We start from the raw sequence: 12642 nt of genomic DNA, 5'->3' as shown, positions 1-12642 counted from the left end.
GGCAATATTTTTTGTAAAAATGGAGTGCCTAAAATGATTTCATTGTGGGACATATTCTTAATTATTGTAAAGTTTAGTGGAATACAAACTTTATTATTACAAATCTTTGCATTAGACAATTTATAACTGATATCCAATTTTTCTCCACTGACTGTGCGAATCACATGGGTGGATTTTTCAAAGTATTTGACAGGAATTAAGCCTTCCTGTATACAGTTTATATCTGCCCCGCTGTCAACAAGAGCAATAAATTCTTTTCGATAATATTCTCCAATTATTAATTTTATTTTGACATACCATTTTTGGGATGTAACTAATTCCATAGCACTTAAGAATTCATTCGACTAATTATTTGAAGTTGATGTTTTACTATTATGGGTTTCTTTTTCAAGAGTAATGACTCTATTTTCTAACTTATTATGATTGTTTTTTAGAAAAATAATTTCATTTTTTAAATTATTGATTTCTTGTGTGTAATCCATGATGGTAGTATTTAATGAAATATTATTTTTCATTTTTAATCTTTGATCTATCTCTTTCATAGAATAAATTGGTTCATTAATCTGAGTATTTCTTTGATTATTTATTATTTGATCAATGATTTGTGATCTTAATTCGGAATCATCTATATTTTTTAAAATAGATAAAATATCTTTATCTAAAACGTTTATTTGTAAATTATCCTGAAATTATGATTGAATATTATATATTTCATCATCACATGAGCAATTATTTTTATCTATACAAAAGCAATTATTTTCTTCTTCTTCATTAGAACTACTTGATGTATAAATTTCTTCGTCAGACTTTATATTATTTATTTCATCATCAGATGAGGATTCTTCCGAGTTATTTAAAAGAATTTCTTTTAATTTCTCTTTCATATTATCATCTAGATTTAAGTTATTAATCTTTTTCTTTATTTTACATTTATTGGCAAAATGACCAATTCTACCACATTTATAACAAGTTGGTGGATTATCTTTCTTCTTTTTATTATGTTTTTCTTTTCTAAAAGACTTTCTTTTAGATCTATATTGTTTTTGGTTTTCACTATATTTTTTAAATTTTTTAGGGATGTATTCCCTTTTTGATCTCTTTTTATTTTTTAAAGTATCAATACCAAATTGTTCACAAAAATGGCCTAATTGTTGTCTCTCAGTGAGGCGTTGTTTTTTTATCTGTTGATTCAATTTTATTTCATTACACAAGGCTAGACCTTCTTGTGTACATATTCCGATAAGTTTTCCATATGAATAATTTTCATAAGGAATTTGAGGATGATTTCCCTGTAGTTGTTTCCTAACCCTTTCAGCAAAAAGGTTTGGAAGACTATCAATAAATTTTTGTTTCCAATAACTAGAATTACAATCATCTAATTCTAATACTCTGCTCATAAAAGTATCTTTATACCATCTAAATGAAGTTAAGGTTTTACATTTCATACCATTTAGTAAGGTTCTAGTATTACCAGAATTATTTGACCATTTACCCGAAAAATGTTCAATTATACTTAAAAGGAGTGTATAAACTACATCTTGAACTATTGTTTGTGCAGAAGTTGAAGTGCCATCTTCATTTTTAATTTGATTAGTAACTATTTTGGTAGCATTATAAATTTGAATCTTATCTGATTCGTGTAAATAATTATCCCACCAGCCTTTTAATTGGCCAGTAAAACCTGCTATTATCATTTGAGCAACTGTTAAATCAGTATTTCCTAATTGTTTTGCACTAGTAGCATATAAAGTCATTCTTTGAGTTAACAAATATATTTGTCTCTCTGTAAAACCATCTAAATTCCATTCATAGACGTTCTTACCATTGTAACTGTTATCTTGAATAAACTCTTGTTCTTCAAATAAAACATCTTGAGGAGTAGGTCTATTATAATAATATTTAGATTGGACGGGTTTTCTAGCAAATTTACCATCATAACTTTCATATTTTATTTTATTAATACGTTTATCTTGTTCGGATTCAGACCCAGAATTATAATCTGATTCTTTAATTCTGTTTAAAGTGTTTACACTTAAATTTTCAGGTTTTTTTAATTTTTCTAAAATTTGATCTAGTTTTGTTTCATTTTTAAATTTAAAATCTTTTATTTCCGGAGGAGGTTGGAAAGTTGCTATTATTTTTTCTTTATTCGGCTTTGTTTTCTCCATTTGAGATTGTTCGATAATTTTATATATGCTTTCTACCTTTTCTTCTATAGAAAGAATTTTTTCTCCTATCCTTTGCTTACTCTCTCTCTTGTAAAAATATTCTGAAGCAATAAAATAAGTTTTAAAGTATTACTGGTGCATCCATCTTGCGTTGATTGTGTTTCCCCTAATTCTTGTAAGTTTTAATTACTTATACTTTATTATTGTTTGCACTAGCCTAATGATAGGCTAAACCCTTTTAAGTGTGAAGTAATCTCATGGAATTATGGCTTTACTAATCTGGTAGAAACCTTCGGTATCATATAGTTATTTGAAATACAAAAGTCTAGGTTGATAACATGTAACTTAATTTGAAATGTTTTACCATTAGTCGTGATGTTGCCCGCTTTTTTAGCCGAAGTTTGGCGTTGTTAGGGCTGTTTGTCATTGACTCGGTATACATTAACGTTTCAAATCAAATTATTTGTTATTGTAAATAATCCTATGACTGTATTTTGGCATAACTATATGGTACCCCTGGGCCTTCTCTGTTCCTTATGGTATCAGAGCCATGTGTTTCATAAGATTATTTAACACTTATTTTCCAAATGAATTTTCACATGTTCAAAAGGAATAATAGAAATAATGTTAAAAATCAAATAAATGAAGAATATGAAATACCAAAACAATTAGATTTGTTAAACAAATGGACAATTCCTAGAATACAACCAAAAGCTTTATATGAGCTAGGTACTTTTGAAGAATTAGGCTTTATACAATCAGTTAAAACAACTGAAGAAAATTTAACAATGAATCAAGATGATATGGTTGTTAAATTATTAACATATGAAGATATTCATAGATATCAATATACTCATAATTATTTGCATATAGGATTAGTACAAATTGCTTTTAAACCTTTAACTTTACAAGGTTTACCAGAAAGTTTTTTAGCTGTATTACGTGATGGTCGTAATTTGAATTGGAAACAATCTTTAATGGGAATAATACAGTCCAGTCTGACCAATGGTCCAGTATATTTTAATGTTTATCCAAATTTACAGTTATCATTATCTGATGTTAATATATTAGATGCTTTAACTTTAAATGTTAAAACAAATGGATAAAATTATATGCCAGGATCTGAATTAATATGTATATGCTATAGAATATACTACATGCCTTTAAAAACAATGAACCCTAGGTGTAAAAAAACTAACAAACCTAATAATGAAGAATTAAAATAGAATTCGATAATGATGATGGAGAAATACCTCTATTAAGAAGATGTAGATCAATTAGATCACTATATTCTCATATATCACCTTTGGAATTAGTTACATCCCAAAAATGGTATGTCAAAATAAAATTAATAATTGGAGAATATTATCGAAAAGAATTTATTGCTCTTGTTGACAGCGGGGCAGATATAAACTGTATACAGGAAGGCTTAATTCCTGTCAAATACTTTGAAAAATCCACCCATGTGATTCGCACAGTCAGTGGAGAAAAATTTGATATCAGTTATAAATTGTCTAATGCAAAGATTTGTAATAATAAAGTTTGTATTCCACTAAACTTTACAATAATTAAGAATATGTCCCACAATGAAATCATTTTAGGCACTCCATTTTTACAAAAAATATTGCCGTTTGGAGTTAATGAAAAGGGAATCCTAGGCAATTTTCAAAATTATGAAGTATTTTTTGAATTTATTACAAAGCCTTTTACTCGTTGGATAGATCTTATAGATTTGAAAACGAAACAAATAAATTTTTTAAAAGAAGAAATTTTAATAATAAACATAGATGAAAAATTACAAAATCCAAAGTTACAAGAAAAAATTAATAATTTAAGAAATAAATTTATTTTAAAAATATGTTCTGATCATCCTAATGCCTTTTGGGAAGGAAAGAAACATATAATTCCTCTTCCATATGAAGACAATTTTGATGAAAGAAATATTCCAACCAAGGCTCGTCCTTGTCAAATGAATCACGACTATTTGGACCTTTGTAAAAAAGAAATATCTTCTTTACTAAGCAAAAATTTAATTAGACCTTCTAAATCAGCTTGGTCTTGCACTGCTTTTTATGTTAATAAACATTCAGAACAAGAAAGAGGAATTCCTAGACTAGTAATAAATTATAAGCCTTTAAATAAAGTTTTAAAGTGGATTAGGTATCCAATTCCAAATAAAAAAGATTTAATAGATAGATTAAATACTGCAATCATATTTTCAAAATTTGATTTAAAATCAGGATATTGGCAAATTCAAATTGATGAAAAGGATCGATATAAGACTGCTTTTAATGTTCCTTTTGGTCAATATGAATGGAATGTTATGCCATTTGGTTTAAAAAATGCACCTTCTGAATTTCAGAATATTATGAATGATATTTTTTATCCTCATAGCAATTGCATGATAGTTTATATCGATGATATTTTAGTTTTTTCTAAAACCATTGAAGATCATTTTACACATTTAAATCTTTTTCAACAAATTATAGAAAAAAATGGTTTGGTTATATCCCAACCCAAAATGGTTTTATTTCAATCCAAAATCAGATTTCTTGGCCACAATATAGAAAAAGGACATATAATTCCAATAAATAGAAGTATAGAGTTTGCTTCTAAATTTCCTGACAAAATTATTGATAAAACTCAATTACAAAGATTTTTAGGAAGTTTAAATTATATATCTTCTTTTTATAAAGATTTAGTTAAAGATACGGCTATCTTATATGATAGACTAAAAAAGAAACCTGTCCCATGGACTGATCTTGATACTCAAGCAGTCCAAAGAATAAAAGAAAAGGTAACATTGTTACCTTGTTTGTCTTTAGCAAATCCAAATTGGGAAAAAATTGTTGAAACCGATGCCTCCAATATAGGTTATGGAGGGGTCTTAAAACAAATTAATCCAAGTAATAAACAAGAAGTATATTTAGTTAGATTTTATTCAGGAAAATGGTCTGAATCTCAAAAGAATTATGCTACTACTGCCAAGGAAATCCTAGCAATAGTAAAATGTGTTTTAAAATTTCAAGATGATCTTTACAATCAACAATTTACTGTAATTACTGATTGTCAAGTAGCAAAATTTATGTTTAATAAAGATTTTAAGCATGATGTGTCTAAACAAATGTTTGCCAGATGGCAAGCTCATTTAGCACCATTTGATTTTACAATAATATATAGAAAAGGTGAAGATAATAGTCTTCCTGATTTTCTAACTAGAGAATTTTTAAATGAGCAATATGCATTTAAGACAATTATCAAATGATGTTTCTAATACGAGAAACTCAATTAAAGAGACTGAAGTTGAATTAACCAACTTATTGGATAATATGCCAACAACAGACACAAATATCCTTGATAGTATTCGCCATACTAAGCGAATTAGTTTATTAAGATTCAGACTTATAGGCCTAAGAGCTCATCTTAGGTTTTTGGAGAATAAACTTATACTACTTTTGAATTGAATTTTGCAGAATGATCCCCAATAAGGGAAGAGGTGGCTACCCTAATAGAGGTGGCAGAGGAAGAGGATCATATCCTCTTATTCAACAGGGAAAAAATCTATTAATGGCTGAAAATATTGTTTCTCAACCATCATCATCCAATATGCCGAAACCTGGAGATCCACTATACTCGGCTTTCCAACAATTCTTAAAGCAACAGAAGGATAATAATCCTTCTTTCTCAAAAATAGTTTCAGAGGAAGACAATGATGATTCCTCAGAATATATTTTAACCCCCCACAAAGATTTAATAATTCTTTTGGAGGAAAAGGATATCATGCTATATTTTGAGGATAATGATGATCCATGGAATTTATTTTCCAGATATCTGGATACTGCGTCATACGCAGCATGTTCTTATAAATCACGAAATTATTACGAGAATATACTAATTTCCACAGGTACATGTGAAATTTCACATTTCTCCTCTGCAGGAGATAAAAAAAGTTTATAACTTTAGCAAAGTAATATTCAAGAGGATTATATCTGCAGAAGAATAGGGTTTAAGCACCCTCAGGGAAAGAGAATTTCTCCACCCTGAACAAAAAATCTTAATAAAATACAATTTTTGGGATTATATCGATAGCTTTTATAAAGCTTTTCTTTATGAAAACCCAAAAAAGAAGCATTCTTGGTTTTTCAAAATATGTGACCAAGTTTATAAACAAAAGTTGCCAAATTGGTTTACACAATGGTGGACATCATATGGTCCGAGTGTTCAAATTCTACCTGAACCATTCAAATCTTTATATGTTGAATGGTTACATGTAGCTCCTAAATATAAGGAAGCTCTTGAACATTCCAATGGGGGAAGAGAAGTAATACCTACTCTCCATTTTTTCATAGAATTTTCAATTCCCTGGATCTGGAAATGGATCCCAGAAGTGGATTATAGTCCCAATCAGTTCCCATCTTTACAAAGGTCATACCTTACAAAATTTTGGGCAAAGATGTTGCAAAAAGATCCGGTCTCAAATGAGATAAATTCTAAACAAACGATTGATAATATCAATCAAGCAATTTCAAAATATAAATCCCAAAAAGAATTTTTATCCCATAAGGAACAATCCAACAGTTTTAATCCTTATGAAAAAGCATTGAACTCTATCAAAGCATAGGGAAATTCCTCGCCATCAAAAGATGAAATTATCAAGACCTATTTCCGTCAAATGAAAGAAGATCTGCTTGAAAACATCAATAAACAATCGTCAGACAGCTCCATGTTATCTACAGGCAATGATGATAATTGCCTTGCAGGCGAATCTCAGCCAATTGATGATAACAATGACATTATGGATGAATTTACGGTCGAAGATGCTTTTGCCACTATTGAAGATATAATATTGGAAAAGCTACAAAAGAAGAAGACAAAAACTTAATAAGTTTACGGGGAAAATTCCTACACCTGTTATTTGCTTTTATAAAGCAACAATAATAGAGGCATCTTATCAGCCAGTTGTCACAATGCACTCGATAGTGTACTCAATTATTATTCTGTAACATTTTATAGTTTTTAATCTTTGTTTGAAGTCCGGGCCTATATATATAGGCTATTATGTTTACATATTTTGTATCTTGGAAGACTTCTTCCTATCCTTTGCTTACTCTCTTGTAAAAATATTCTGAAGCAATAAAATAAGTTTTAAAGTATTACTGGTGCATCCATCTTGCGTTGATTGTGTTTCCCCTAATTCTTGTAAGTTTTCATTACTTATACTTTATTATTGTTTGTACTAGCCTAATGATAGGCTAAACCCTTTTAAGTGTTAAGTAATCTCATGGAATTATGGCTTTACTAATCTGGTAGAAACCTTCGGTATCATATAGTTATTTGAAATACAAAAGTCTAGGTTGATAACATGTAATTTAATTTGAAATGTTTTACCATTAGTCGTGATGTTGCCCGCTTTTTTAGCCGAAGTTTGGCGTTGTTAGGGCTGTTTGTCATTGACTCGGTATACATTAACGTTTCAAATCAAATTATTTGTTATTGTAAATAATCCTATGACTGTATTTTGGCATAACTATATGGTACCCCTGGGCCTTCTCTGTGCTTTATGGTATCGGTCTAGCCTTGTGTAATGAAATAAAATTGAATCAACAGATAAAAAAACAACGCCTCACTGAGAGACAACAATTAGGCCATTTTTGTGAACAATTTGGTATTGATACTTTAAAAAATAAAAAGAGATCAAAAAGGGAATATATCCCTAAAAAATTTAAAAAATATAGTGAAAACCAAAAACAATATAGATCTAAAAGAAAGTCTTTTAGAAAAGAAAAACATAATAAAAAGAAGAAAGATAATCCACCAACTTGTTATAAATGTGGTAGAATTGGTCATTTTGCCAATAAATGTAAAATAAAGAAAAAGATTAATAACTTAAATCTAGATGATAATATGAAAGAGAAATTAAAAGAAATTCTTTTAAATAACTCGGAAGAATCCTCATCGGATGATGAAATAAATAATATAAAGTCTGACGAAGAAATTTATACATCAAGTAGTTCTAATGAAGAAGAAGAAAATAATTGCTTTTGTATAGATAAAAATAATTGCTCATGTGATGATGAAATATATAATATTCAATCACAATTTCAGTATAATTTACAAATAAACGTTTTAGATAAAGATATTTTATCTATTTTAAAAAATATAGATGATTCCGAATTAAGATCACAAATCATTGATCAAATAATAAATAATCAAAGAAATACTCAGGTTAATGAACCAATTTATTTTATGAAAGAGATAGATCAAAGATTAAAAATGAAAAATAATATTTCATTAAATACTACCATCATGGATTACACACAAGAAATCAATAATTTAAAAAATGAAATTATTTTTCTAAAAAACAATCATAATAAGTTAGCAAATATAGTCATTACTCTTGAAAAAGAATCTCCTAATAGTAAAACAATCAACTTCAAATAATGAGTCGAATGAATTCTTAAGTGCTATGGAATTAGTTACATCCCAAAAATGGTATGTCAAAATAAAATTAATAATTGGAGAATATTATCGAAAAGAATTTATTGCTCTTGTTGACAGCGGGGCAGATATAAACTGTATACATGAAGGCTTAATTCCTGTCAAATATTTTGAAAAATCCACCCATGTGATTCGCACAGTCAGTGGAGAAAAATTGGATATCAGTTATAAATTGTCTAATGCAAAGATTTGTAATAATAAAGTTTGTATTCCACTAAACTTTACAATAATTAAGAATATGTCCCACAATGAAATCATTTTAGGCACTCCATTTTTACAAAAAATATTGCCGTTTGGAGTTAATGAAAAGGGAATCCTTGGCAATTTTCAAAATTATGAAGTATTTTTTGAATTTATTACAAAGCCTTTTACTCGTTGGATAGATCTTATAGATTTGAAAACGAAACAAATAAACTTTTTAAAAGAAGAAATTTTAATAATAAACATAGATGAAAAATTACAAAATCCAAAATTACAAGAAAAAATTAATAATTTAAGAAATAAATTTATCTTAAAAATATGTTCCGATCATCCTAATGCCTTTTGGGAAAGAAAGAAACATATAATTCCTCTTCCATATGAAGACAATTTTGATGAAAGAAATATTCCAACCAAGGCTAGTCCTTGTCAAATGAATCACGACTATTTGGACCTTTGTAAAAAAGAAATATCTTCTTTACTAAGCAAAAATTTAATTAGACCTTCTAAATCAGCTTGGTCTTGCACTGCTTTTTATGTTAATAAACATTCAGAACAAGAAAGAGGAATTCCTAGACTAGTAATAAATTATAAGCCTTTAAATAAAGTTTTAAAGTGGATTAGGTATCCAATTCCAAATAAAAAAGATTTAATAGATAGATTAAATACTGCAATCATATTTTCAAAATTTGATTTGAAATCAGGATATTGGCAAATTCAAATTGATGAAAAGGATCGATATAAGACTGCTTTTAATGTTCCTTTTGGTCAATATGAATGGAATGTTATGCCATTTGGTTTAAAAAATGCACCTTCGAATTTCAGAATATTATGAATGATATTTTTTATCCTCATAGCAATTGCATGATAGTTTATATCGATGATATTTTAGTTTTTTCTAAAACCATTGAAGATCATTTTACACATTTAAATCTTTTTCAACAAATTATAGAAAAAAATGGTTTGGTTATATCCCAACCCAAAATGGTTTTATTTCAATCCAAAATCAGATTTCTTGGCCACAATATAGAAAAAGGACATATAATTCCAATAAATAGAAGTATAGAGTTTGCTTCTAAATTTCCTGACAAAATTATTGATAAAACTCAATTACAAAGATTTTTAGGAAGTTTAAATTATATATCTTCTTTTTATAAAGATTTAGTTAAAGATACGGCTATCTTATATGATAGACTAAAAAAGAAACCTGTCCCATGGACTGATCTTCATACTCAAGCAGTCCAAAGAATAAAAGAAAAGGTAAAATTGTTACCTTGTTTGTCTTTAGCAAATCCAAATTGGGAAAAAATTGTTGAAACCGATGCCTCCAATATAGGTTATGGAGGGGTCTTAAAACAAATTAATCCAAGTAATAAACAAGAAGTATATTTAGTTAGATTTTATTCAGGAAAATGGTCTGAGTCTCAAAAGAATTATGCTACTACTGCCAAGGAAATCCTAGCAATAGTAAAATGTGTTTTAAAATTTCAAGATGATCTTTACAATCAACAATTTACTGTAATTACTGATTGTCAAGCAGCAAAATTTATGTTTAATAAAGATTTTAAGCATGATGTGTCTAAACAAATGTTTGCCAGATGGCAAGCTCATTTAGCACCATTTGATTTTACAATAATATATAGAAAAGGTGAAGATAATAGTCTTCCTGATTTTCTAACTAGAGAATTTTTAAATGAGCAATATGCATTTAAAACAATTATCAAATGATGTTTCTAATACGAGAAACTCAATTAAAGAGACTGAAGTTGAATTAACCAACTTATTGGATAATATGCCAACAACAGACACAAATATCCTTGATAGTATTCGCCATACTAAGCGAATAAGTTTATTAAGATTCAGACTTATAGGCCTAAGAGCTCATCTTAGGTTTTTGGAGAATAAACTTATACTACTTTTGAATTGAATTTTGCAGAATGATCCCCAATAAGGGAAGAGGTGGCTACCCTAATAGAGGTGGCAGAGGAAGAGGATCATATCCTCTTATTCAACAGGGAAAAAATTTATTAATGGCTGAAAATATTGTTTCTCAACCATCATCATCCAATATGCCGAAACCTGGAGATCCACTATACTCGGCTTTCCAACAATTCTTAAAGCAACAGAAGGATAATAATCCTTCTTTCTCAAAAATAGTTTCAGAGGAAGACAATGATGATTCCTCAGAATATATTTTAACCCCCCACAAAGATTTAATAATTCTTTTGGAGGAAAAGGATATCATGCTATATTTTGAGGATAATGATGATCCATGGAATTTATTTTCCAGATATCTGGATATTGCGTCATACGCAGCATGTTCTTATAAATCACGAAATTATTACGAGAATATACTAATTTCTACAGGTACATGTGAAATTTCACATTTCTCCGCTGCAGGAGATAAAAAAGTTTATAACTTTAGCAAAGTAATATTCAAGAGGATTATACCTGCAGAAGAATGAGGTTTAAGCACCCTCAGGGAAAGAGAATTTCTCCACCCTGAACAAAAAATCTTAATAAAATACAATTTTTGGGATTATATCGATAGCTTTTATAAAGCTTTTCTTTATGAAAACCCAAAAAAGAAGCATTCTTGGTTTTTCAAAATATGTGACCAAGTTTATAAACAAAAGTTGCCAAATTGGTTTACACAATGGTGGACATCATATGGTCCGAGTATTCAAATTCTACCTGAACCATTCAAATCTTTATATGTTGAATGGTTACATGTAGCTCCTAAATATAAGGAAGCTCTTGAACATTCCAATGGGGGAAGAGAAGTAATACCTACTCTCCATTTTTTCATAGAATTTTCAATTCCCTGGATCTGGAAATGGATCCCAGAAGTGGATTATAGTCCCAATCAGTTCCCATCTTTACAAAGGTCATACCTTACAAAATTTTGGGCAAAGATGTTGCAAAAAGATCCGGTCTCAAATGAGATAAATTCTAAACAAACGATTGATAATATCAATCAAGCAATTTCAAAATATAAATCCCAAAAAGAATTTTTATCCCATAAGGAACAATCCAACAGTTTTAATCCTTATGAAAAAGCATTGAACTCTATCAAAGCACAGGGAAATTCCTCGCCATCAAAAGATGAAATTATCAAGACCTATTTCCGTCAAATGAAAGAAGATCTGCTTCAAAACATCAATAAACAATCGTCAGACAGCTCCATGTTATCTACAGGCAATGATGATAATTGCCTTGCAGGCGAATCTCAGCCAATTGATGATAATAATGACATTATGGATGAATTTACGGTCGAAGATGCTTTTGCCACTATTGAAGATATAATATTGGAAAAGCTACAAAAGAAGAAGACAAAAACTTAATAAGTTTACGGTGAAAATTCCTACACCTGTTATTTGCTTTTATAAAGCAACAATAATAGAGGCATCTTATCAGCCAGTTGTCACAATGCACTCGATAGTGTACTCAATTATTATTCTGTAACATTTTATAGTTTTTAATCTTTGTTTGAAGTCCGGGCCTATATATATAGGCTATTATGTTTACATATTTTGTATCTTGGAAGAGTTCTTCCTATCCTTTGCTTACTCTCTCTCTTGTAAAAATATTCTGAAGCAATAAAATAAGTTTTAAAGTATTACTGGTGCATCCATCTTGCGTTGATTTTGTTTCCCCTAATTCTTGTAAGTTTTCATTACTTATACTTTATTATTGTTTGCACTAGCCTAATGATAGGCTAAACCCTTTTAAGTGTTAAGTAATCTCATGGAATTATGGCTTTACTAATCTGGTAGAA

The sequence above is a fragment of the Lactuca virosa genome, chromosome 2 (assembly GCF_052849685.1).
Source record: "Lactuca virosa cultivar CGN04683 chromosome 2, Lactuca_virosa_CGN04683_v6, whole genome shotgun sequence".
Taxonomy (NCBI): Eukaryota; Viridiplantae; Streptophyta; class Magnoliopsida; order Asterales; family Asteraceae; genus Lactuca; species Lactuca virosa.
The sequence above is the reverse complement of the archived record's forward strand: the minus strand, read 5'-3'. Positions refer to the sequence as shown.